Here is a 24,434-nt window from a genome sequence, read left to right on the forward strand (position 1 = left end):
GTATGTCGATCATGTGAAGTGCAAATGTTATCGTGTCACGCACCTTCCGCCCGCTACGTAGCGTTGTGTGACAGCACGCACTTTTCGACAGTACTCTGTGTCCATAGCTGTTTTCATAGCTAGGCTGCTTCCAGCACAAAGCATCCACCATACGAAAGTGGCTGTTCCGCGATTTTGATTACCTGACCCTTACACATCATTTCATGTACGAATACTGGCACGAATTCTCGCTACATTCCAAGTTGCTCCCTCCAATTTCAGCCTACTTGGTTGCTTCATTAGCCACGCAAACACTTCCTGATGACGCTACATGTAATAAATCGCAGCTTATCGGTTTAATGTCAAGATGCTGCTCAATTTAAGTCTGCTAGAGGCACCCGGTTCCATGGTGTAATGGTTAGCACTCTGGACTTTGAATCCAGCGATCCGAGTTCGAGTCTCTGTGGAACCTGACTCTGTTTTTCGATCGTATCTGGAAATGTGTACGAGCTGGTAGTTGGAATTGTATATCCAGAATCTTAGCTAGGATCATGTAATGCAAATTGTTAATAGCAGTCCACACGTGAATGGGGAACGCTCCAAATGCTTATGCTTTTGCTACTAGGATTAATAACGGCACGTAAGGGGTTCAACTGCGAGAAGACGGCCTCAGCTGCTTGTCCCAGCATCTCTCCGTCTTGGGTGCTGCATGCGCGTGCATTTAACAAACGTGCATGCGATGTACCAGTTCCTGGAAAACGAATTGAATCGTTGTACATGTCAGTCTTTAGGTATAGATATAAGTAATCGAAGACGGCTTAATCCTGCTTCGTAGATTGCTTTTCACAAGACGCACTTGCTAATATCATTGGCCGGTGGCCCGACACACAGTTTGCCCTGTTGCATGGCTTACTTTCAGAGACTCGCTAGTTTATCGTAGTGCTTGGCTGTCGCGAAAGTGAAAAGTAGTGCCTGTCCGGGATTTGAAACCGGGACCTCCTGCATCCAAAGCAGGAATCATACCCCGTAGACCAACAGGCCGCACAAGGAAGCATGTGTGCATGTGTGCAAATTGGTAATAGCAGACCACACGTGAATGGGGAACGCTCCAAATGCTTATGCTTTTGCTACTAGGATTAATAACGGCACGTAAGGGGTTCAACTGCGAAAAGACGACCTCAGCTGCTTGTCCCAGCATCTCTCCATCTTGGGTGCTGCATGCGCGTGCATTTAACAAACGTGCATGGGATGTACTAGTTCCTGGAAAACGAATCGAATCGTTGTACGTGTCAGTCTTTAGGTATAGATATACGTAATCGAAGACGGCTTAATCCTGCTTCGTAGATTGCTTTTCACAAGACGCACTTGCCAATATCATTGGCCGGTGGCCCGACACACAGTTTGCCCTGTTGCATGGCTTACTTTCAGAGACTCGCTAGTTTATCGTAGTGCTTGGCTGTCGCGAAAGTGAAAAGTAGTGCCTGTCCGGGATTTGAAACCGGGACCTCCTGCACCCAAAGCAGGAATCATACCCCTAGACCAACAGGCCGCACAAGGAAGCATGTGTGCATGTGTGCAAATTGGTAATAGCAGTCCACACGTGAATGGGGAACGCTCCAAATGCTTATGCTTTTGCTACTAGGATTAATAACGGCACGTAAGGGGTTCAACTGCGAAAAGACGACCTCAGCTGCTTGTCCCAGCATCTCTCCATCTTGGGTGCTGCATGCGCGTGCATTTAACAAACGTGCATGCGATGTACTAGTTCCTGGGAAACGAATCGAATCGTTGTACGCGTCAGCGTTTAGGTATAGATATAAGTAATCGAAGACGGCTTAATCCTGCTTCGTAGATTGCTTTCCACAAGACGCACTTGCCAATATCATTGGCCGGTGGCCCGACACGCAGTTTGCCCTGTTGCATGGCTTACTTTCAGAGACTCGCTAGTTTATCGTAGTGCTTGGTTGCCGCGAAAGTGAAAAGTAGGGCCTGTCCGGGATTTGATCCCGGGACCTCCTGCACGCAAAGCAGGAATAATACCCCTATACCAACAGGCCGCACAAGGAAGCAGGTGTGCACCCCGCCACCTACTGAGATCTTGCCGCACTTGCTAGTTGCAGCATCCAATATGGACCATATTCTCAAAGAGGTTTCTTAATCCGACACCTACAACATGAGCTGTGCTGAGGACCAGTGTATGTGATGGCTGAAAGAGCTGCTTGAGTTGTGTGACAGTATGTCGATCGTGTGAAGTGCAAATGTTATCGTGTCACGCACCATCCGCCCACTACGTGGCGTTGTGTGACAGCACGCACTTTTCGACAGTACTCTGTTTCCTAGCTGTTTTCATAGCTAGGCTGCTTCCAGCACAAGGCATCCACCATACGAAAGTGGCTGTTCCGCGATTTTGATTACCTAACCCTTAGACACTATTTCATGTACGAATACTGGCACGAATTCTCGCTACATTCCAAGTTGCTCCCTCCACTTTCAGCCTACTTGGTTGCTTCATTAGCCACGCAAACACTTCCTGAGGACGCTACATGCAATAAATCGCAGCTTATCGGTTTAATGTCAAGATGCTGCTCAATTTAAGTCTGCTAGAGGCACCCGGTTCCATGGTGTAATGGTTAGCACTCTGGACTTTGAATCCAGCGATCCGAGTTCGAGTCTCGGTGGAACCTGACTCTGTTTTGCGATCGTTTCTAGAAATGTGTACGAGCTGGTAGTTGGAATTGTATATCCAGAATTTTAGCTAGGATCATGTAATGCAAATTGTTATTAGCAGTCCACACGTGAATGGGGAACGCTCCAAATGCTTATGCTTTTGCTACTAGGATTAATAACGGCACGTAAGGGGTTCAACTGCGAGAAGACGACCTCAGCTGCTTGCCCCAGCATCTCTCCGTCTTGGGTGCTGCATGCGCGTGCATTTAACAAACGTTCATGCGATGTACTAGTTCCTGGGAAACGAATCGAATCGTTGTACGTGTCAGTATTTAGGTATAGATATAAGTAATCGAAGACGGCTTAATCCTGCTTCGTAGATTGCTTTTCACAAGACGCACTTGCCAATATCATTGGCCGGTGGCCCGACACACAGTTTGCCCTGTTTCATGGCTTACTTTCAGAGACTCGCTTGTTTAACGTAGTCCTTGGCTTTCGCGAAAGTGAAAAGTAGTGCCTGTCCGGGATTTCAAACCGGGACCTCCTGCACCCAAAGCAGGAATCATACCGCTAGACCAACAGGCCGCACAAGGAAGCATGTGTGCATCCCGCCACCTAATGAGATCTTGCCGCACTTGCTAGTTGCAGCATCCAATCTGGACCATATTCTCAAAGAGGTTTCTTAATCCGACTCCTACAACATGAGCTGTGCTGAGGACCAGTGTATGTGAAGGCTGATAGAACTGCTTGAGTTGTGTAACAGTATGTCGATCATGTGAAGTGCAAATGTTATCGTGTCACGCACCTTCCGCCCACTACGTAGCGTTGTGTGACAGCACGCACTTTTCGACAGTACTCTGTGTCCATAGCTGTTTTCATAGCTAGGCTGCTTCCAGCACAAGGCATCCACCATACGAAAGTGGCTGTTCCACGATTTTGATTACCTGACCCTTACACATCATTTCATGTACGAATACTGGCACGAATTCTCGCTACATTCCAAGTTGCTCCCTCCAATTTCAGCCTACTTGGTTGCTTCATTAGCCACGCAAACACTTCCTGAGGACGCTACATGTAATAAATCGCAGCTTATCGGTTTAATGTCAAGATGCTGCTCAATTTAAGTCTGCTAGAGGCACCCGGTTCCATGGTGTAATGGTTAGCACTCTGGACTTTGAATCCAGCGATCCGAGTTCGAGTCTCGGTGGAACCTGACTGTTTTGCGATCGTTTCTAGAAATGTGTACGAGCTGGTAGTTGGAATTGTATATCCAGAATTTTAGCTAGGATCATGTAATGCAAATTGTTAATAGCAGTCCACACGTGAATGGGGAACGCTCCAAATGCTTATGCTTTTGCTACTAGGATTAATAACGGCACGTAAGGGGTTCAACTAAGAGAAGACGACCTCAGCTGCTTGCCCCAGCATCTCTCCGTCTTGGGTGCTGCATGTGCGTGCATTTAACAAACGTTCATGCGATGTACTAGTTCCTGGGAAACGAATCGAATCGTTGTACGTGTCAGTATTTAGGTATAGATATAAGTAATCGAAGACGGCTTAATCCTGCTTCGTAGATTGCTTTTCACAAGACGCCCTTGCCAATATCATTGGCCGGTGGCCCGACACACAGTTTGCCCTGTTGCATGGCTTACTTTCAGAGACTCGCTAGTTTATCGTATTGCTTGGTTGTCGCGAAAGTGAAAAGTAGGGCCTGTCCGGGATTTGAAACCGGGACCTCCTGCACCCAAAGCAGGAATCATACCGCTAGACCAACAGGCCGCACAAGGAAGCATGTGTGCATCCCGCCACCTAATGAGATCTTGCCGCACTTGCTAGTTGCAGCATCCAATCTGGACCATATTCTCAAAGAGGTTTCTTAATCCGACTCCTACAACATGAGCTGTGCTGAGGACCAGTGTATGTGAAGGCTGAAAGAGCTGCTTGAGTTGTGTAACAGTATGTCGATCATGTGAAGTGCAAATGTTATCGTGTCACGCACCTTCCGCCCACTACGTAGCGTTGTGTGACAGCACGCACTTTTCGACAGTACTCTGTGTCCATAGCTGTTTTCATAGCTAGGCTGCTTCCAGCACAAAGCATCCACCATACGAAAGTGGCTGTTCCGCGATTTTGATTACCTGACCCTTACACATCATTTCATGTACGAATACTGGCACGAATTCTCGCTACATTCCAAGTTGCTCCCTCCAATTTCAGCCTACTTGGTTGCTTCATTAGCCACGCAAACACTTCCTGATGACGCTACATGTAATAAATCGCAGCTTATCGGTTTAATGTCAAGATGCTGCTCAATTTAAGTCTGCTAGAGGCACCCGGTTCCATGGTGTAATGGTTAGCACTCTGGACTTTGAATCCAGCGATCCGAGTTCGAGTCTCTGTGGAACCTGACTCTGTTTTTCGATCGTATCTGGAAATGTGTACGAGCTGGTAGTTGGAATTGTATATCCAGAATCTTAGCTAGGATCATGTAATGCAAATTGTTAATAGCAGTCCACACGTGAATGGGGAACGCTCCAAATGCTTACGCTTTTGCTACTAGGATTAATAACGGCACGTAAGGGGTTCAACTGCGAGAAGACGGCCTCAGCTGCTTGTCCCAGCATCTCTCCGTCTTGGGTGCTGCATGCGCGTGCATTTAACAAACGTGCATGCGATGTACCAGTTCCTGGAAAACGAATCGAATCGTTGTACATGTCAGTCTTTAGGTATAGATATAAGTAATCGAAGACGGCTTAATCCTGCTTCGTAGATTGCTTTTCACAAGACGCACTTGCCAATATCATTGGCCGGTGGCCCGACACACAGTTTGCCCTGTTGCATGGCTTACTTTCAGAGACTCGCTAGTTTATCGTAGTGCTTGGCTGTCGCGAAAGTGAAAAGTAGTGCCTGTCCGGGATTTGAAACCGGGACCTCCTGCACCCAAAGCAGGAATCATACCGCTAGACCAACAGGCCGCACAAGGAAGCAGGTGTGCACCCCGCCACCTAATGAGATCTTGCCGCACTTGCTAGTTGCAGCATCCAATCTGGACCATATTCTCAAAGAGGTTTCTTAATCCGACTCCTACAACATGAGCTGTGCTGAGGACCAGTGTATGTGAAGGCTGAAAGAACTGCTTGAGTTGTGTAACAGTATGTCGATCATGTGAAGTGCAAATGTTATCGTGTCACGCACCTTCCGCCCACTACGTAGCGTTGTGTGACAGCACGCACTTTTCGACAGTACTCTGTGTCCATAGCTGTTTTCATAGCTAGGCTGCTTCCAGCACAAAGCATCCACCATACGAAAGTGGATTGTTCCGCGATTTTGATTACCTGACCCTTACACATCATTTCATGTACGAATACTGGCAAGAATTCTCGCTACATTCCAAGTTGCTCCCTCCAATTTCAGCGTACTTGGTTGCTTCATTAGCCACGCAAACACTTCCTGAGGACGCTACATGTAATAAATCGCAGCTTATCGGTTTAATGTCAAGATGCTGCTCAATTTAAGTCTGCTAGAGGCACCCGGTTCCATGGTGTAATGGTTAGCACTCTGGACTTTGAATCCAGCGATCCGAGTTCGAGTCTCGGTGGAACCTGACTCTGTTTTGCGATCGTTTCTAGAAATGTGTACGAGCTGGTAGTTGGAATTGTATATCCAGAATTTTAGCTAGGATCATGTAATGCAAATAGTTATTAGCAGTCCACACGTGAATGGGGAACGCTCCAAATGCTTATGCTTTTGCTACTAGGATTAATAACGGCACGTAAGGGGTTCAACTGCGAGAAGACGACCTCAGCTGCTTGCCCCAGCATCTCTCCGCCTTGGGTGCTGCATGCGCGTGCATTTAACAAACGTTCATGCGATGTACTAGTTCCTGGGAAACGAATCGAATCGTTGTACGTGTCAGTATTTAGGTATAGATATAAGTAATCGAAGACGGCTTAATCCTGCTTCGTAGATTGCTTTTCACAAGACGCCCTTGCCAATATCATTGGCCGGTGGCCCGACACACAGTTTGCCCTGTTGCATGGCTTACTTTCAGAGACTCGCTTGTTTAACGTAGTCCTTGGCTTTCGCGTAAGTGAAAAGTAGTGCCTGTCCGGGATTTGAAACCGGGACCTCCTGCACCCAAAGCAGGAATCATACCGCTAGACCAACAGGCCGCACAAGGAACCATGTGTGCACCCCGCCACCTAATGAGATCTTGCCGCACTTGCTAGTTGCAGCATCCAATCTGGACCATATTCTCAAAGAGGTTTCTTAATCCGACTCCTACAACATGAGCTGTGCTGAGGACCAGTGTATGTGAAGGCTGAAAGAACTGCTTGAGTTGTGTAACAGTATGTCGATCATGTGAATTGCAAATGTTATCGTGTCACGCACCTTCCGCCCACTACGTAGCGTTGTGTGACAGCACGCACTTTTCGACAGTACTCTGTGTCCATAGCTGTTTTCATAGCTAGGCTGCTTCCAGCACAAAGCATCCACCATACGAAAGTGGCTGTTCCGCGATTTTGATTCCCTGACCCTTACACATCATTTCATGTACGAATACTGGCACGAATTCTCGCTACATTCCAAGTTGCTCCCTCCAATTTCAGCCTACTTGGTTGCTTCATTAGCCACGCAAACACTTCCTGAGGACGCTACATGTAATAAATCGCAGCTTATCGGTTTAATGTCAAGATGCTGCTCAATTTAAGTCTGCTAGAGGCACCCGGTTCCATGGTGTAATGGTTAGCACTCTGGACTTTGAATCCAGCGATCCGAGTTCGAGTCTCTGTGGAACGTGACTCTGTTTTTCGATCGTATCTGGAAATGTGTACGAGCTGGTAGTTGGAATTGTATATCCAGAATCTTAGCTAGGATCATGTAATGCAAATTGTTAATAGCAGTCCACACGTGAATGGGGAACGCTCCAAATGCTTATGCTTTTGCTACTAGTATTAATAAAGGCACGTAAGGGGTTCAACTGCGAGAAGACGACCTCAGCTGCTTGTCCCAGCATCTCTCCGTCTTGGGTGCTGCATGCGCGTGCATTTAACAAACGTGCATGCGATGTACTAGTTCCTGGAAAACGAATCGAATCGTTGTACGTGTCAGTCTTTAGGTATAGATATACGTAATCGAAGACGGCTTAATCCTGCTTCGTAGATTGCTTTTCACAAGACGCACTTGCCAATATCATTGGCCGGTGGCCCGACACACAGTTTGCCCTGTTGCATGGCTTACTTTCAGAGACTCGCTAGTTTATCGTAGTGCTTGGCTGTCGCGAAAGTGAAAAGTAGTGCCTGTCCGGGATTTGAAACCGGTACCTCCTGCACCCAAAGCAGGAATCATACCCCTAGACCAACAGGCCGCACAAGGAAGCATGTGTGCATGTGTGCAAATTGGTAATAGCAGTCCACACGTGAATGGGGAACGCTCCAAATGCTTATGCTTTTGCTACTAGGATTAATAACGGCACGTAAGGGGTTCAACTGCGAGAAGACGACCTCAGCTGCTTGTCCCAGCATCTCTCCATCTTGGGTGCTGCATGCGCGTGCATTTAACAAACGTGCATGCGATGTACTAGTTCCTGGGAAACGAATCGAATCGTTGTACGCGTCAGCGATTAGGTATAGATATAAGTAATCGAAGACGGCTTAATCCTGCTTCGTAGATTGCTTTCCACAAGACGCATTTGCCAATATCATTGGCCGGTGGCCCGACATGCAGTTTGCACTGTTGCATGGCTTACTTTCAGAGACTCGCTAGTTTATCGTAGTGCTTGGTTGCCGCGAAAGTGAAAAGTAGGGCCTGTCCGGGATTTGATCCCGGGACCACCTGCACGCAAAGCAGGAATAATACCCCTATACCAACAGGCCGCACAAGGAAGCAGGTGTGCACCCCGCCACCTACTGAGATCTTGCCGCACTTGCTAGTTGCAGCATCCAATATGGACCATATTCTCAAAGAGGTTTCTTAATCCGACTCCTACAACATGAGCTGTGCTGAGGACCAGTGTATGTGATGGCTGAAAGAGCTGCTTGAGTTGTGTGACAGTATGTCGATCGTGTGAAGTGCAAATGTTATCGTGTCACGCACCATCCGCCCACTACGTGGCGTTGTGTGACAGCACGCACTTTCCGACAGTACTCTGTGTCCATAGCTGTTTTCATAGCTAGGCTGCTTCCAGCAAAAGGCATCCACCATACGAAAGTGGCTGTTCCGCGATTTTGATTACCTAACCCTTAGACACTATTTCATGTACGAATACTTGCACGAATTCTCGCTACATTCCAAGTTGCTCCCTCCACTTTCAGCCTACTTGGTTGCTTCATTAGCCACGCAAACACTTCCTGAGGACGCTACATGCAATAAATCGCAGCTTATCGGTTTAATGTCAAGATGCTGCTCAATTTAAGTCTGCTAGAGGCACCCGGTTCCATGGTGTAATGGTTAGCACTCTGGACTTTGAATCCAGCGATCCGAGTTCGAGTCTCGGTGGAAACTGACTCTGTTTTGCGATCGTTTCTAGAAATGTGTACGAGCTGGTAGTTGGAATTGTATATCCAGAATTTTAGCTAGGATCATGTAATGCAAATTGTTATTAGCAGTCCACACGTGAATGGGGAACGCTCCAAATGCTTATGCTTTTGCTACTAGGATTAATAACGGCACGTAAGGGGTTCAACTGCGAGAAGACGACCTCAGCTGCTTGCCCCAGCATCTCTCCGCCTTGGGTGCTGCATGCGCGTGCATTTAACAAACGTTCATGCGATGTACTAGTTCCTGGGAAACGAATCGAATCGTTGTACGTGTCAGTATTTAGGTATAGATATAAGTAATCGAAGACGGCTTAATCCTGCTTCGTAGATTGCTTTTCACAAGACGCCCTTGCCAATATCATTGGCCGGTGGCCCGACACACAGTTTGCCCTGTTGCATGGCTTACTTTCAGAGACTCGCTTGTTTAACGTAGTCCTTGGCTTTCGCGAAAGTGAAAAGTAGTGCCTGTCCGGGATTTGAAACCGGGACCTCCAGCACCCAAAGCAGGAATCATACCGCTAGACCAACAGGCCGCACAAGGAAGCATGTGTGCACCCCGCCACCTAATGAGATCTTGCCGCACTTGCTAGTTGCAGCATCCAATCTGGACCATATTCTCAAAGAGGTTTCTTAATCCGACTCCTACAACATGAGCTGTGCTGAGGACCAGTGTATGTGAAGGCTGAAAGAACTGCTTGAGTTGTGTAACAGTATGTCGATCATGTGAAGTGCAAATGTTGTCGTGTCACGCACCTTCCGCCCACTACGTAGCGTTGTGTGACAGCACGCACTTTTCGACAGTACTCTGTGTCCATAGCTGTTTTCATAGCTAGGCTGCTTCCAGCACAAAGCATCCACCATACGAAAGTGGCTGTTCCGCGATTTTGATTACCTGACCCTTACACATCATTTCATGTACGAATACTGGCACGAATTCTCGCTACATTCCAAGTTGCTCCCTCCAATTTCAGCCTACTTGGTTGCTTCATTAGCCACGCAAACACTTCCTGAGGACGCTACATGTAATAAATCGCAGCTTATCGGTTTAATGTCAAGATGCTGCTCAATTTAAGTCTGCTAGAGGCACCCGGTTCCATGGTGTAATGGTTAGCACTCTGGACTTTGAATCCAGCGATCCGAGTTCGAGTCTCTGTGGAACCTGACTCTGTTTTTCGATCGTATCTGGAAATGTGTACGAGCTGGTAGTTGGAATTGTATATCCAGAATCTTAGCTAGGATCATGTAATGCAAATTGTTAATAGCAGTCCACACGTGAATGGGGAACGCTCCAAATGCTTATGCTTTTGCTACTAGGATTAATAACGGCACGTAAGGGGTTCAACTGCGAGAATACGACCTCAGCTGCTTGTCCCAGTATCTCTCCGTCTTGGGTGCTGCATGCGCGTGCATTTAACAAACGTGCATGCGATGTACTTGTTCCTGGAAAACGAATCTAATCGTTGTACGTGTCAGTCTTTAGGTATAGATATACGTAATCGAAGACGGCTTAATCCTGCTTCGTAGATTGATTTTCACAAGACGCACTTGCCAATATCATTGGCCGGTGGCCCGACACACAGTTTGCCCTGTTGCATGGCTTACTTTCAGAGACTCGCTAGTTTATCGTAGTGCTTGGCTGTCGCGAAAGTGAAAAGTAGTGCCTGTCCGGGATTTGAAACCGGGACCTCCTGCACCCAAAGCAGGAATCATACCCCTAGACCAACAGGCCGCACAAGGAAGCATGTGTGCACCCCCCACCTAATGAGATCTTGCCGCACTTGCTAGTTGCAGCATCCAATCTGGACCATATTCTCAAAGAGGTTTCTTAATCCGACTCCTACAACATGAGCTGTGCTGAGGACCAGTGTATGTGAAGGCTGAAAGAACTGCTTTAGTTGTGTAACAGTATGTCGATCATGTGAAGTGCAAATGTTATCGTGTCACGCACCTTCCGCCCACTACGTAGCGTTGTGTGACAGCACGCACTTTTCGACAGTACTCTGTGTCCATATCTGTTTTCATAGCTAGGCAGCTTCCAGCACAAAGCATCCACCATACGAAAGCGGCTGTTCCGCGATTTTGATTACCTGACCCTTAGACATCATTTCATGTACGAATACTGGCAAGAATTCTCGCTACATTCCAAGTTGCTCCCTCCACTTTCAGCCTACTTGGTTGCTTCATTAGCCACGCAAACACTTCCTGAGGACGCTACATGTAATAAATCGCAGCTTATCGGTTTAATGTCAAGATGCTGCTCAATTTAAGTCTGCTAGAGGCACCCGGTTCCATGGTGTAATGGTTAGCACTCTGGACTTTGAATCCAGCGGTCCGAGTTCGAGTCTCGGTGGAACTTGACTCTGTTTTGCGATCGTTTCTAGAAATGTGTACGAGCTGGTAGTTGGAATTGTATATCCGGAATTTTAGCTAGGATCATGTAATGCAAATTGTTAATAGCAGTCCACACGTGAATGGGGAACGCTCCAAATGCTTATGCTTTTGCTACTAGGATTAATAACGGCACGAAAAATGTTCAACTGCGAGAAGACGACGTCAGCTGCTTGCCCCAGCATCTCTCCGTCTTGGGTGCTGCATGCACGTGCATTTAACAAACGTTCATGCGATGTACTAGTTCCTGGGAAACGAATCGAATCGTTGTACGCGTCACCCTTTAGGTATAGATATAAGTAATCGAAGACGGCTTAATCCTGCTTCGTAGATTGCTTTCCACAAGACGCACTTGCCAATATCATTGGCCGGTGGCCCGACACGCAGTTTGCCCTGTTGCATGGCTTACTTTCAGAGACTCGCTAGTTTATCGTAGTGCTTGGCTTTCGCGTAAGTGAAAAGTAGTGCCTGTCCGGGATTTGAAACCGGGACCTCCTGCACCCAAAGCAGGAATCATACCGCTAGACCAACAGGCCGCACAAGGAACCATGTGTGCACCCCGCCACCTAATGAGATCTTGCCGCACTTGCTAGTTGCAGCATCCAATCTGGACCATATTCTCAAAGAGGTTTCTTAATCCGACTCCTACAACATGAGCTGTGCTGAGGACCAGTGTATGTGAAGGCTGAAAGAACTGCTTGAGTTGTGTAACAGTATGTCGATCATGTGAAGTGCAAATGTTATCGTGTCACGCACCTTCCGCCCACTACGTAGCGTTGTGTGACAGCACGCACTTTTCGACAGTACTCTGTGTCCATAGCTGTTTTCATAGCTAGGCTGCTTCCAGCACAAAGCATCCACCATACGAAAGTGGCAGTTCCGCGATTTTGATTACCTGACCCTTACACATCATTTCATGTACGAATACTGGCACGAATTCTCGCTACATTCCAAGTTGCTCCCTCCAATTTCAGCCTACTTGGTTGCTTCATTAGCCACGCAAACACTTCCTGAGGACGCTACATGTAATAAATCGCAGCTTATCGGTTTAATGTCAAGATGCTGCTCAATTTAAGTCTGCTAGAGGCACCCGGTTCCATGGTGTAATGGTTAGCACTCTGGACTTTGAATCCAGCGATCCGAGTTCGAGTCTCTGTGGAACCTGACTCTGTTTTTCGATCGTATCTGGAAATGTGTACGAGCTGGTAGTTGGAATTGTATATCCAGAATCTTAGCTAGGATCATGTAATGCAAATTGTTAATAGCAGTCCACACGTGAATGGGGAACGCTCCAAATGCTTATGCTTTTGCTACTAGTATTAATAACGGCACGTAAGGGTTTCAACTGCGAGAAGACGACCTCAGCTGCTTGTCCCAGCATCTCTCCGTCTTGGGTGCTGCATGCGCGTGCATTTAACAAACGTGCATGCGATGTACTAGTTCCTGGAAAACGATTCGAATCGTTGTACGTGTCAGTCTTTAGGTATAGATATACGTAATCGAAGACGGCTTAATCCTGCTTCGTAGATTGCTTTTCACAAGACGCACTTGCCAATATCATTGGCCAGTGGCCCGACACACAGTTTGCCCTGTTGCATGGCTTACTTTCAGAGACTCGCTAGTTTATCGTAGTGCTTGGCTGTCGCGAAAGTGAAAAGTAGTGCCTGTCCGGGATTTGAAACCGGTACCTCCTGCACCCAAAGCAGGAATCATACCCCTAGACCAACAGGCCGCACAAGGAAGCATGTGTGCATGTGTGCAAATTGGTAATAGCAGTCCACACGTGAATGGGGAACGCTCCAAATGCTTATGCTTTTGCTACTAGGATTAATAACGGCACGTAAGGGGTTCAACTGCGAGAAGACGACCTCAGCTGCTTGTCCCAGCATCTCTCCATCTTGGGTGCTGCATGCGCGTGCATTTAACAAACGTGCATGCGATGTACTAGTTCCTGGGAAACGAATCGAATCGTTGTACGCGTCAGCGATTAGGTATAGATATAAGTAATCGAAGACGGCTTAATCCTGCTTCGTAGATTGCTTTCCACAAGACGCATTTGCCAATATCATTGGCCGGTGGCCCGACATGCAGTTTGCACTGTTGCATGGCTTACTTTCAGAGACTCGCTAGTTTATCGTAGTGCTTGGTTGCCGCGAAAGTGAAAAGTAGGGCCTGTCCGGGATTTGATCCCGGGACCACCTGCACGCAAAGCAGGAATAATACCCCTATACCAACAGGCCGCACAAGGAAGCAGGTGTGCACCCCGCCACCTACTGAGATCTTGCCGCACTTGCTAGTTGCAGCATCCAATATGGACCATATTCTCAAAGAGGTTTCTTAATCCGACTCCTACAACATGAGCTGTGCTGAGGACCAGTGTATGTGATGGCTGAAAGAGCTGCTTGAGTTGTGTGACAGTATGTCGATCGTGTGAAGTGCAAATGTTATCGTGTCACGCACCATCCGCCCACTACGTGGCGTTGTGTGACAGCACGCACTTTCCGACAGTACTCTGTGTCCATAGCTGTTTTCATAGCTAGGCTGCTTCCAGCAAAAGGCATCCACCATACGAAAGTGGCTGTTCCGCGATTTTGATTACCTAACCCTTAGACACTATTTCATGTACGAATACTTGCACGAATTCTCGCTACATTCCAAGTTGCTCCCTCCACTTTCAGCCTACTTGGTTGCTTCATTAGCCACGCAAACACTTCCTGAGGACGCTACATGCAATAAATCGCAGCTTATCGGTTTAATGTCAAGATGCTGCTCAATTTAAGTCTGCTAGATGCACCCGGTTCCATGGTGTAATGGTTAGCACTCTGGACTTTGAATCCAGCGATCCGAGTTCGAGTCTCGGTGGAAACTGACTCTGTTTTGCGATCGTTTCTAGAAATGTGTACGAGCTGGTAGTTGGAATTGTATATCCAGAATTTTAGCTAGGATCATGTAATGCAAATTGTTATTAGCAGTCCACACGTGAATGGGGAACGCTCCAAATGCTTATGCTTTTGCTACTAGGATTAATAACGGCACGTAAGGGGTTCAACTGCGAGAAGACGACCTCAGCTGCTTGCCCCAGCATCTCTCCGCCTTAGGTGCTGCATGCGCGTGCATTTAACAAACGTTCATGCGATGTACTAGTTCCTGGGAAACGAATCGAATCGTTGTACGTGTCAGTATTTAGGTATAGATATAAGTAATCGAAGACGGCTTAATCCTGCTTCGTAGATTGCTTTTCACAAGACGCCCTTGCCAATATCATTGGCCGGTGGCCCGACACACAGTTTGCCCTGTTGCATGGCTTACTTTCAGAGACTCGCTTGTTTAACGTAGTCCTTGGCTTTCGCGAAAGTGAAAAGTAGTGCCTGTCCGGGATTTGAAACCGGGACCTCCAGCACCCAAAGCAGGAATCATACCGCTAGACCAACAGGCCGCACAAGGAAGCATGTGTGCACCCCGCCACCTAATGAGATCTTGCCGCACTTGCTAGTTGCAGCATCCAATCTGGACCATATTCTCAAAGAGGTTTCTTAATCCGACTCCTACAACATGAGCTGTGCTGAGGACCAGTGTATGTGAAGGCTGAAAGAACTGCTTGAGTTGTGTAACAGTATGTCGATCATGTGAAGTGCAAATGTTGTCGTGTCACGCACCTTCCGCCCACTACGTAGCGTTGTGTGACAGCACGCACTTTTCGACAGTACTCTGTGTCCATAGCTGTTTTCATAGCTAGGCTGCTTCCAGCACAAAGCATCCACCATACGAAAGTGGCTGTTCCGCGATTTTGATTACCTGACCCTTACACATCATTTCATGTACGAATACTGGCACGAATTCTCGCTACATTCCAAGTTGCTCCCTCCAATTTCAGCCTACTTGGTTGCTTCATTAGCCACGCAAACACTTCCTGAGGACGCTACATGTAATAAATCGCAGCTTATCGGTTTAATGTCAAGATGCTGCTCAATTTAAGTCTGCTAGAGGCACCCGGTTCCATGGTGTAATGGTTAGCACTCTGGACTTTGAATCCAGCGATCCGAGTTCGAGTCTCTGTGGAACCTGACTCTGTTTTTCGATCGTATCTGGAAATGTGTACGAGCTGGTAGTTGGAATTGTATATCCAGAATCTTAGCTAGGATCATGTAATGCAAATTGTTAATAGCAGTCCACACGTGAATGGGGAACGCTCCAAATGCTTATGCTTTTGCTACTAGGATTAATAACGGCACGTAAGGGGTTCAACTGCGAGAATACGACCTCAGCTGCTTGTCCCAGTATCTCTCCGTCTTGGGTGCTGCATGCGCGTGCATTTAACAAACGTGCATGCGATGTACTTGTTCCTGGAAAACGAATCTAATCGTTGTACGTGTCAGTCTTTAGGTATAGATATACGTAATCGAAGACGGCTTAATCCTGCTTCGTAGATTGATTTTCACAAGACGCACTTGCCAATATCATTGGCCGGTGGCCCGACACACAGTTTGCCCTGTTGCATGGCTTACTTTCAGAGACTCGCTAGTTTATCGTAGTGCTTGGCTGTCGCGAAAGTGAAAAGTAGTGCCTGTCCGGGATTTGAAACCGGGACCTCCTGCACCCAAAGCAGGAATCATACCCCTAGACCAACAGGCCGCACAAGGAAGCATGTGTGCACCCCCCACCTAATGAGATCTTGCCGCACTTGCTAGTTGCAGCATCCAATCTGGACCATATTCTCAAAGAGGTTTCTTAATCCGACTCCTACAACATGAGCTGTGCTGAGGACCAGTGTATGTGAAGGCTGAAAGAACTGCTTTAGTTGTGTAACAGTATGTCGATCATGTGAAGTGCAAATGTTATCGTGTCACGCACCTTCCGCCCACTACGTAGCGTTGTGTGACAGCACGCACTTTTCGACAGTACTCTGTGTCCATATCTGTTTTCATAGCTAGGCAGCTTCCAGCACAAAGCATCCACCATACGAAAGCGGCTGTTCCGCGATTTTGATTACCTGACCCTTAGACATCATTTCATGTACGAATACTGGCAAGAATTCTCGCTACATTCCAAGTTGCTCCCTCCACTTTCAGCCTACTTGGTTGCTTCATTAGCCACGCAAACACTTCCTGAGGACGCTACATGTAATAAATCGCAGCTTATCGGTTTAATGTCAAGATGCTGCTCAATTTAAGTCTGCTAGAGGCACCCGGTTCCATGGTGTAATGGTTAGCACTCTGGACTTTGAATCCAGCGGTCCGAGTTCGAGTCTCGGTGGAACTTGACTCTGTTTTGCGATCGTTTCTAGAAATGTGTACGAGCTGGTAGTTGGAATTGTATATCCGGAATTTTAGCTAGGATCATGTAATGCAAATTGTTAATAGCAGTCCACACGTGAATGGGGAACGCTCCAAATGCTTATGCTTTTGCTACTAGGATTAATAACGGCACGAAAAATGTTCAACTGCGAGAAGACGACGTCAGCTGCTTGCCCCAGCATCTCTCCGTCTTGGGTGCTGCATGCGCGTGCATTTAACAAACGTTCATGCGATGTACTAGTTCCTGGGAAACGAATCGAATCGTTGTACGCGTCACCCTTTAGGTATAGATATAAGTAATCGAAGACGGCTTAATCCTGCTTCGTAGATTGCTTTCCACAAGACGCACTTGCCAATATCATTGGCCGGTGGCCCGACACGCAGTTTGCCCTGTTGCATGGCTTACTTTCAGAGACTCGCTAGTTTATCGTAGTGCTTGGCTTTCGCGTAAGTGAAAAGTAGTGCCTGTCCGGGATTTGAAACCGGGACCTCCTGCACCCAAAGCAGGAATCATACCGCTAGACCAACAGGCCGCACAAGGAACCATGTGTGCACCCCGCCACCTAATGAGATCTTGCCGCACTTGCTAGTTGCAGCATCCAATCTAGACCATATTCTCAAAGAGGTTTCTTAATCCGACTCCTACAACATGAGCTGTGCTGAGGACCAGTGTATGTGAAGGCTGAAAGAACTGCTTGAGTTGTGTAACAGTATGTCGATCATGTGAAGTGCAAATGTTATCGTGTCACGCACCTTCCGCCCACTACGTAGCGTTGTGTGACAGCACGCACTTTTCGACAGTACTCTGTGTCCATAGCTGTTTTCATAGCTAGGCTGCTTCCAGCACAAAGCATCCACCATACGAAAGTGGCAGTTCCGCGATTTTGATTACCTGACCCTTACACATCATTTCATGTACGAATACTGGCACGAATTCTCGCTACATTCCAAGTTGCTCCCTCCAATTTCAGCCTACTTGGTTGCTTCATTAGCCACGCAAACACTTCCTGAGGACGCTACATGTAATAAATCGCAGCTTATCGGTTTAATGTCAAGATGCTGCTCAATTTAAGTCTGCTAGAGGCACCCGGTTCCATGGTGTAATGGTTAGCACTCTGGACTTTGAATCCAGCGATCCGAGTTCGAGTCTCTGTGGAACCTGACTCTGTTTTTCGATCGTATCTGGAAATGTGTACGAGCTGGTAGTTGGAATTGTATATCCAGAATCTTAGCTAGGATCATGTAATGCAAATTGTTAATAGCAGTCCACACGTGAATGGGGAACGCTCCAAATGCTTATGCTTTTGCTACTAGTATTAATAACGGCACGTAAGGGTTTCAACTGCGAGAAGACGACCTCAGCTGCTTGTCCCAGCATCTCTCCGTCTTGGGTGCTGCATGCGCGTGCATTTAACAAACGTGCATGCGATGTACTAGTTCCTGGAAAACGATTCGAATCGTTGTACGTGTCAGTCTTTAGGTATAGATATACGTAATCGAAGACGGCTTAATCCTGCTTCGTAGATTGCTTTTCACAAGACGCACTTGCCAATATCATTGGCCAGTGGCCCGACACACAGTTTGCCCTGTTGCATGGCTTACTTTCAGAGACTCGCTAGTTTATCGTAGTGCTTGGCTGTCGCGAAAGTGAAAAGTAGTGCCTGTCCGGGATTTGAAACCGGTACCTCCTGCACCCAAAGCAGGAATCATACCCCTAGACCAACAGGCCGCACAAGGAAGCATGTGTGCATGTGTGCAAATTGGTAATAGCAGTCCACACGTGAATGGGGAACGCTCCAAATGCTTATGCTTTTGCTACTAGGATTAATAACGGCACGTAAGGGGTTCAACTGCGAGAAGACGACCTCAGCTGCTTGTCCCAGCATCTCTCCATCTTGGGTGCTGCATGCGCGTGCATTTAACAAACGTGCATGCGATGTACTAGTTCCTGGGAAACGAATCGAATCGTTGTACGCGTCAGCGTTTAGGTATAGATATAAGTAATCGAAGACGGCTTAATCCTGCTTCGTAGATTGCTTTCCACAAGACGCATTTGCCAATATCATTGGCCGGTGGCCCGACATGCAGTTTGCACTGTTGCATGGCTTACTTTCAGAGACTCGCTAGTTTATCGTAGTGCTTGGTTGCCGCGAAAGTGAAAAGTAGGGCCTGTCCGGGATTTGATCCCGGGACCACCTGCACGCAAAGCAGGAATAATACCCCTATACCAACAGGCCGCACAAGGAAGCAGGTGTGCACCCCGCCACCTACTGAGATCTTGCCGCACTTGCTAGTTGCAGCATCCAATATGGACCATATTCTCAAAGAGGTTTCTTAATCCGACTCCTACAACATGAGCTGTGCTGAGGACCAGTGTATGTGATGGCTGAAAGAGCTGCTTGAGTTGTGTGACAGTATGTCGATCGTGTGAAGTGCAAATGTTATCGTGTCACGCACCATCCGCCCACTACGTGGCGTTGTGTGACAGCACGCACTTTCCGACAGTACTCTGTGTCCATAGCTGTTTTCATAGCTAGGCTGCTTCCAGCAAAAGGCATCCACCATACGAAAGTGGCTGTTCCGCGATTTTGATTACCTAACCCTTAGACACTATTTCATGTACGAATACTTGCACGAATTCTCGCTACATTCCAAGTTGCTCCCTCCACTTTCAGCCTACTTGGTTGCTTCATTAGCCACGCAAACACTTCCTGAGGACGCTACATGCAATAAATCGCAGCTTATCGGTTTAATGTCAAGATGCTGCTCAATTTAAGTCTGCTAGAGGCACCCGGTTCCATGGTGTAATGGTTAGCACTCTGGACTTTGAATCCAGCGATCCGAGTTCGAGTCTCGGTGGAACCTGACTCTGTTTTGCGATCGTTTCTAGAAATGTGTACGAGCTGGTAGTTGGAATTGTATATCCAGAATTTTAGCTAGGATCATGTAATGCAAATTGTTATTAGCAGTCCACACGTGAATGGGGAACGCTCCAAATGCTTATGCTTTTGCTACTAGGATTAATAACGGCACGTAAGGGGTTCAACTGCGAGAAGACGACCTCAGCTGCTTGCCCCAGCATCTCTCCGCCTTGGGTGCTGCATGCGCGTGCATTTAACAAACGTTCATGCGATGTACTAGTTCCTGGGAAACGAATAGAATCGTTGTACGTGTCAGTATTTAGGTATAGATATAAGTAATCGAAGACGGCTTAATCCTGCTTCGTAGATTGCTTTTCACAAGACGCCCTTGCCAATATCATTGGCCGGTGGCCCGACACACAGTTTGCCCTGTTTCATGGCTTACTTTCAGAGACTCGCTAGTTTATCGTAGTCCTTGGCTTTCGCGAAAGTGAAAAGTAGTGCCTGTCCGGGATTTGAAACCGGGACCTCCAGCACCCAAAGCAGGAATCATACCGCTAGACCAACAGGCCGCACAAGGAAGCATGTGTGCACCCCGCCACCTAATGAGATCTTGCCGCACTTGCTAGTTGCAGCATCCAATCTGGACCATATTCTCAAAGAGGTTTCTTAATCCGACTCCTACAACATGAGCTGTTCTGAGGACCAGTGTATGTGAAGGCTGAAAGAACTGCTTTAGTTGTGTAACAGTATGTCGATCATGTGAAGTGCAAATGTTATCGTGTCACGCACCTTCCGCCCACTACGTAGCGTTGTGTGACAGCACGCACTTTTCGACAGTACTCTGTGTCCATATCTGTTTTCATAGCTAGGCAGCTTCCAGCACAAAGCATCCACCATACGAAAGCGGCTGTTCCGCGATTTTGATTACCTGACCCTTAGACATCATTTCATGTACGAATACTGGCAAGAATTCTCGCTACATTCCAAGTTGCTCCCTCCACTTTCAGCCTACTTGGTTGCTTCATTAGCCACGCAAACACTTCCTGAGGACGCTACATGTAATAAATCGCAGCTTATCGGTTTAATGTCAAGATGCTGCTCAATTTAAGTCTGCTAGAGGCACCCGGTTCCATGGTGTAATGGTTAGCACTCTGGACTTTGAATCCAGCGATCCGAGTTCGAGTCTCGGTGGAACCTGACTCTGTTTTGCGATCGTTTGTAGAAATGTGTACGAGCTGGTAGTTGGAATTGTATATCCGGAATTTTAGCTAGGATCATGTAATGCAAATTGTTAATAGCAGTCCACACGTGAATGGGGAACGCTCCAAATGCTTATGCTTTTGCTACTAGGATTAATAACGGCACGAAAAATGTTCAACTGCGAGAAGACGACCTCAGCTGCTTGCCCCAGCATCTCTCCGTCTTGGGTGCTGCATGCGCGTGCATTTAACAAACGTTCATGCGATGTACTAGTTCCTGGGAAACGAATCGAATCGTTGTACGAGTCAGTATTTAGGTATAGATATAAGTAATCGAAGACGGCTTAATGCTGCTTCGTAGATTGCTTTTCACAACACGCACTTGCCAATATCATTGGCCGGTGGCCCGACACATAGTTTGCCCTGTTGCATGGCTTACTTTCAGAGACTCGCTAGTTTATCGTAGTGCTTGGTTGTCGCGAAAGTGAAAAGTAGTGCCTGTCCGGGGTTTGAAACCGGTACCTCCTGCACCCAAAGCAGGAATCATACCCCTAGACCAACATGCCGCACAAGGAAGCATGTGTGCATGTGTGCAAATTGGTAATAGCAGTCCACACGTGAATGGGGAACGCTCCAAATGCTTATGCTTTTGCTACTAGGATTAATAACGGCACGTAAGGGGTTCAACTGCGAGAAGACGACCTCAGCTGCTTGTCCCAGCATCTCTCCGTCTTGGGTGCTGCATGCGCGTGCATTTAACAAACGTGCATGCGATGTACTAGTTCCTGGGAAACGAATCGAATCGTTGTACGCGTCAGCGTTTAGGTATAGATATAAGTAATCGAAGACGGCTTAATCCTGCTTCGTAGATTGCTTTCCACAAGACGCACTTGCCAATATCATTGGCCGGTGGCCCGACACGCAGTTTGCCCTGTTGCATGGCTTACTTTCAGAGACTCGCTAGTTTATCGTAGTGCTTGGCTTTCGCGTAAGTGAAAAGTAGTGCCTGTCCGGGATTTGAAACCGGGATCTCCTGCACCCAAAGCAGGAATCATACCGCTAGACCAACAGGCCGCACAAGGAAGCATGTGTGCACCCCGCCACCTAATGAGATCTTGCCGCACTTGCTAGTTGCAGCATCCAATCTGGACCATATTCTCAAAGAGGTTTCTTAATCCGACTCCTACAACATGAGCTGTGCTGAGGACCAGTGTATGTGAAGGCTGAAAGAACTGCTTGAGTTGTGTAACAGTATGTCGATCATGTGAAGTGCAAATGTTATCGTGTCACGCACCTTCCGCCCACTACGTAGCGTTGTGTGACAGCACGCACTTTTCGACAGTACTCTGTGTCCATAGCTGTTTTCATAGCTAGGCTGCTTCCAGCACAAAGCATCCACCATACGAAAGTGGCTGTTCCGCGATTTTGATTACCTGACCCTTACACATCATTTCATGTACGAATACTGGCACGAATTCTCGCTACATTCCAAGTTGCTCCCTCCAATTTCAGCCTACTTGGTTGCTTCATTAGCCACGCAAACACTTCCTGAGGACGCTACATGTAATAAATCGCAGCTTATCGGTTTAATGTCAAGATGCTGCTCAATTTAAGTCTGCTAGAGGCACCCGGTTCCATGGTGTAATGGTTAGCACTCTGGACTTTGAATCCAGCGATCCGAGTTCGAGTCTCTGTGGAACCTGACTCTGTTTTTCGATCGTATCTGGAAATGTGTACGAGCTGGTAGTTGGAATTGTATATCCAGAATCTTAGCTAGGATCATGTAATGCAAATTGTTAATAGCAGTCCACACGTGAATGGGGAACGCTCCAAATGCTTATGCTTTTGCTACTAGTATTAATAACGGCACGTAAGGGGTTCAACTGCGAGAAGACGACCTCAGCTGCTTGTCCCAGCATCTCTCCGTCTTGGGTGCTGCATGCGCGTGCATTTAACAAACGTGCATGCGATGTACTAGTTCCTGGAAAACGATTCGAATCGTTGTACGTGTCAGTCTTTAGGTATAGATATACGTAATCGAAGACGGCTTAATCCTGCTTCGTAGATTGCTTTTCACAAGACGCACTTGCCAATATCATTGGCCGGTGGCCCGACACACAGTTTGCCCTGTTGCATGGCTTACTTTTAGACACTCGCTAGTTTATCGTAGTGCTTCTCTGTCGCGAAAGTGAAAAGTAGTGCCTGTCCGGGATTTGAAACCGGTACCTCCTGCACCCAAAGCAGGAATCATACCCCTAGACCAACAGGCCGCACAAGGAAGCATGTGTGCATGTGTGCAAATTGGTAATAGCAGTCCACACGTGAATGGGGAACGCTCCAAATGCTTATGCTTTTGCTACTAGGATTAATAACGGCACGTAAGGGGTTCAACTGCGAGAAGACTACCTCAGCTGCTTGTCCCAGCATCTCTCCATCTTGGGTGCTGCATGGGCGTGCATTTAACAAACGTGCATGCGATGTACTAGTTCCTGGGAAACGAATCGAATCGTTGTACGCGTCAGCGTTTAGGTATAGATATAAGTAATCGAAGACGGCTTAATCCTGCTTCGTAGATTGCTTTCCACAAGACGCATTTGCCAATATCATTGGCCGGTGGCCCGACATGCAGTTTGCACTGTTGCATGGCTTACTTTCAGAGACTCGCTAGTTTATCGTAGTGCTTGGTTGCCGCGAAAGTGAAAAGTAGGGCCTGTCCGGGATTTGATCCCGGGACCACCTGCACGCAAAGCAGGAATAATACCCCTATACCAACAGGCCGCACAAGGAAGCAGGTGTGCACCCCGCCACCTACTGAGATCTTGCCGCACTTGCTAGTTGCAGCATCCAATATGGACCATATTCTCAAAGAGGTTTCTTAATCCGACTCCTACAACATGAGCTGTGCTGAGGACCAGTGTATGTGATGGCTGAAAGAGCTGCTTGAGTTGTGTGACAGTATGTCGATCGTGTGAAGTGCAAATGTTATCGTGTCACGCACCATCCGCCCACTACGTGGCGTTGTGTGACAGCACGCACTTTCCGACAGTACTCTGTGTCCATAGCTGTTTTCATAGCTAGGCTGCTTCCAGCAAAAGGCATCCACCATACGATAGTGGCTGTTCCGCGATTTTGATTACCTAACCCTTAGACACTATTTCATGTACGAATACTTGCACGAATTCTCGCTACATTCCAAGTTGCTCCCTCCACTTTCAGCCTACTTGGTTGCTTCATTAGCCACGCAAACACTTCCTGAGGACGCTACATGCAATAAATCGCAGCTTATCGGTTTAATGTCAAGATGCTGCTCAATTTAAGTCTGCTAGAGGCACCCGGTTCCATGGTGTAATGGTTAGCACTCTGGACTTTGAATCCAGCGATCCGAGTTCGAGTCTCGGTGGAACCTGACTCTGTTTTGCGATCGTTTCTAGAAATGTGTACGAGCTGGTAGTTGGAATTGTATATCCAGAATTTTAGCTAGGATCATGTAATGCAAATTGTTAT

At 47.4% G+C, this 24,434-nt stretch overlaps 31 non-coding genes across 31 annotated transcripts; 17 read left to right on the top strand and 14 right to left on the bottom strand.

The window, feature by feature from the left end:
- The first annotated feature begins 379 nt into the window (after window positions 1-379).
- On the top strand, window positions 380-451 carry Trnaq-uug (transfer RNA glutamine (anticodon UUG)). Its single transcript has one exon. It is a non-coding gene; the product is annotated as a tRNA-Gln (tRNA).
- Window positions 452-1,455: 1,004 nt separating this feature from the next.
- Window positions 1,456-1,528, bottom strand: Trnap-ugg (transfer RNA proline (anticodon UGG)). Its single transcript has one exon. It is a non-coding gene; the product is annotated as a tRNA-Pro (tRNA).
- A 436-nt stretch (window positions 1,529-1,964) lies between these two features.
- On the bottom strand, window positions 1,965-2,036 carry Trnaa-ugc (transfer RNA alanine (anticodon UGC)). The gene has a single exon. It is a non-coding gene; the product is annotated as a tRNA-Ala (tRNA).
- A 555-nt stretch (window positions 2,037-2,591) lies between these two features.
- Window positions 2,592-2,663, top strand: Trnaq-uug (transfer RNA glutamine (anticodon UUG)). Its single transcript has one exon. It is a non-coding gene; the product is annotated as a tRNA-Gln (tRNA).
- A 1,124-nt stretch (window positions 2,664-3,787) lies between these two features.
- On the top strand, window positions 3,788-3,859 carry Trnaq-uug (transfer RNA glutamine (anticodon UUG)). Its single transcript has one exon. It is a non-coding gene; the product is annotated as a tRNA-Gln (tRNA).
- A 494-nt stretch (window positions 3,860-4,353) lies between these two features.
- Trnap-ugg (transfer RNA proline (anticodon UGG)) lies at window positions 4,354-4,425 on the bottom strand. The gene has a single exon. It is a non-coding gene; the product is annotated as a tRNA-Pro (tRNA).
- A 556-nt stretch (window positions 4,426-4,981) lies between these two features.
- Trnaq-uug (transfer RNA glutamine (anticodon UUG)) lies at window positions 4,982-5,053 on the top strand. Its single transcript has one exon. It is a non-coding gene; the product is annotated as a tRNA-Gln (tRNA).
- A 495-nt stretch (window positions 5,054-5,548) lies between these two features.
- Trnap-ugg (transfer RNA proline (anticodon UGG)) lies at window positions 5,549-5,621 on the bottom strand. The gene has a single exon. It is a non-coding gene; the product is annotated as a tRNA-Pro (tRNA).
- Window positions 5,622-6,178: 557 nt separating this feature from the next.
- Window positions 6,179-6,250, top strand: Trnaq-uug (transfer RNA glutamine (anticodon UUG)). Its single transcript has one exon. It is a non-coding gene; the product is annotated as a tRNA-Gln (tRNA).
- A 495-nt stretch (window positions 6,251-6,745) lies between these two features.
- Window positions 6,746-6,818, bottom strand: Trnap-ugg (transfer RNA proline (anticodon UGG)). The gene has a single exon. It is a non-coding gene; the product is annotated as a tRNA-Pro (tRNA).
- Window positions 6,819-8,450: 1,632 nt separating this feature from the next.
- Trnaa-ugc (transfer RNA alanine (anticodon UGC)) lies at window positions 8,451-8,522 on the bottom strand. The gene has a single exon. It is a non-coding gene; the product is annotated as a tRNA-Ala (tRNA).
- Window positions 8,523-9,078: 556 nt separating this feature from the next.
- Trnaq-uug (transfer RNA glutamine (anticodon UUG)) lies at window positions 9,079-9,150 on the top strand. Its single transcript has one exon. It is a non-coding gene; the product is annotated as a tRNA-Gln (tRNA).
- A 1,124-nt stretch (window positions 9,151-10,274) lies between these two features.
- Trnaq-uug (transfer RNA glutamine (anticodon UUG)) lies at window positions 10,275-10,346 on the top strand. The gene has a single exon. It is a non-coding gene; the product is annotated as a tRNA-Gln (tRNA).
- Window positions 10,347-10,841: 495 nt separating this feature from the next.
- Window positions 10,842-10,914, bottom strand: Trnap-ugg (transfer RNA proline (anticodon UGG)). The gene has a single exon. It is a non-coding gene; the product is annotated as a tRNA-Pro (tRNA).
- Window positions 10,915-11,469: 555 nt separating this feature from the next.
- Window positions 11,470-11,541, top strand: Trnaq-uug (transfer RNA glutamine (anticodon UUG)). The gene has a single exon. It is a non-coding gene; the product is annotated as a tRNA-Gln (tRNA).
- A 495-nt stretch (window positions 11,542-12,036) lies between these two features.
- Trnap-ugg (transfer RNA proline (anticodon UGG)) lies at window positions 12,037-12,109 on the bottom strand. The gene has a single exon. It is a non-coding gene; the product is annotated as a tRNA-Pro (tRNA).
- Window positions 12,110-12,665: 556 nt separating this feature from the next.
- On the top strand, window positions 12,666-12,737 carry Trnaq-uug (transfer RNA glutamine (anticodon UUG)). The gene has a single exon. It is a non-coding gene; the product is annotated as a tRNA-Gln (tRNA).
- A 1,004-nt stretch (window positions 12,738-13,741) lies between these two features.
- Window positions 13,742-13,813, bottom strand: Trnaa-ugc (transfer RNA alanine (anticodon UGC)). Its single transcript has one exon. It is a non-coding gene; the product is annotated as a tRNA-Ala (tRNA).
- Window positions 13,814-14,369: 556 nt separating this feature from the next.
- Window positions 14,370-14,441, top strand: Trnaq-uug (transfer RNA glutamine (anticodon UUG)). The gene has a single exon. It is a non-coding gene; the product is annotated as a tRNA-Gln (tRNA).
- A 1,124-nt stretch (window positions 14,442-15,565) lies between these two features.
- Trnaq-uug (transfer RNA glutamine (anticodon UUG)) lies at window positions 15,566-15,637 on the top strand. Its single transcript has one exon. It is a non-coding gene; the product is annotated as a tRNA-Gln (tRNA).
- Window positions 15,638-16,132: 495 nt separating this feature from the next.
- Window positions 16,133-16,205, bottom strand: Trnap-ugg (transfer RNA proline (anticodon UGG)). The gene has a single exon. It is a non-coding gene; the product is annotated as a tRNA-Pro (tRNA).
- Window positions 16,206-16,760: 555 nt separating this feature from the next.
- Window positions 16,761-16,832, top strand: Trnaq-uug (transfer RNA glutamine (anticodon UUG)). Its single transcript has one exon. It is a non-coding gene; the product is annotated as a tRNA-Gln (tRNA).
- A 495-nt stretch (window positions 16,833-17,327) lies between these two features.
- Trnap-ugg (transfer RNA proline (anticodon UGG)) lies at window positions 17,328-17,400 on the bottom strand. The gene has a single exon. It is a non-coding gene; the product is annotated as a tRNA-Pro (tRNA).
- A 556-nt stretch (window positions 17,401-17,956) lies between these two features.
- Window positions 17,957-18,028, top strand: Trnaq-uug (transfer RNA glutamine (anticodon UUG)). Its single transcript has one exon. It is a non-coding gene; the product is annotated as a tRNA-Gln (tRNA).
- Window positions 18,029-19,032: 1,004 nt separating this feature from the next.
- On the bottom strand, window positions 19,033-19,104 carry Trnaa-ugc (transfer RNA alanine (anticodon UGC)). Its single transcript has one exon. It is a non-coding gene; the product is annotated as a tRNA-Ala (tRNA).
- Window positions 19,105-19,660: 556 nt separating this feature from the next.
- On the top strand, window positions 19,661-19,732 carry Trnaq-uug (transfer RNA glutamine (anticodon UUG)). The gene has a single exon. It is a non-coding gene; the product is annotated as a tRNA-Gln (tRNA).
- A 1,124-nt stretch (window positions 19,733-20,856) lies between these two features.
- Trnaq-uug (transfer RNA glutamine (anticodon UUG)) lies at window positions 20,857-20,928 on the top strand. The gene has a single exon. It is a non-coding gene; the product is annotated as a tRNA-Gln (tRNA).
- A 1,003-nt stretch (window positions 20,929-21,931) lies between these two features.
- On the bottom strand, window positions 21,932-22,004 carry Trnap-ugg (transfer RNA proline (anticodon UGG)). The gene has a single exon. It is a non-coding gene; the product is annotated as a tRNA-Pro (tRNA).
- A 556-nt stretch (window positions 22,005-22,560) lies between these two features.
- Trnaq-uug (transfer RNA glutamine (anticodon UUG)) lies at window positions 22,561-22,632 on the top strand. Its single transcript has one exon. It is a non-coding gene; the product is annotated as a tRNA-Gln (tRNA).
- A 1,004-nt stretch (window positions 22,633-23,636) lies between these two features.
- Trnaa-ugc (transfer RNA alanine (anticodon UGC)) lies at window positions 23,637-23,708 on the bottom strand. Its single transcript has one exon. It is a non-coding gene; the product is annotated as a tRNA-Ala (tRNA).
- A 556-nt stretch (window positions 23,709-24,264) lies between these two features.
- Window positions 24,265-24,336, top strand: Trnaq-uug (transfer RNA glutamine (anticodon UUG)). The gene has a single exon. It is a non-coding gene; the product is annotated as a tRNA-Gln (tRNA).
- The last annotated feature ends 98 nt before the right edge of the window (window positions 24,337-24,434 follow it).

This window comes from Schistocerca gregaria, chromosome 2 (genome assembly GCF_023897955.1).
Source record: "Schistocerca gregaria isolate iqSchGreg1 chromosome 2, iqSchGreg1.2, whole genome shotgun sequence".
NCBI lineage: Eukaryota > Metazoa > Arthropoda > Insecta > Orthoptera > Acrididae > Schistocerca > Schistocerca gregaria.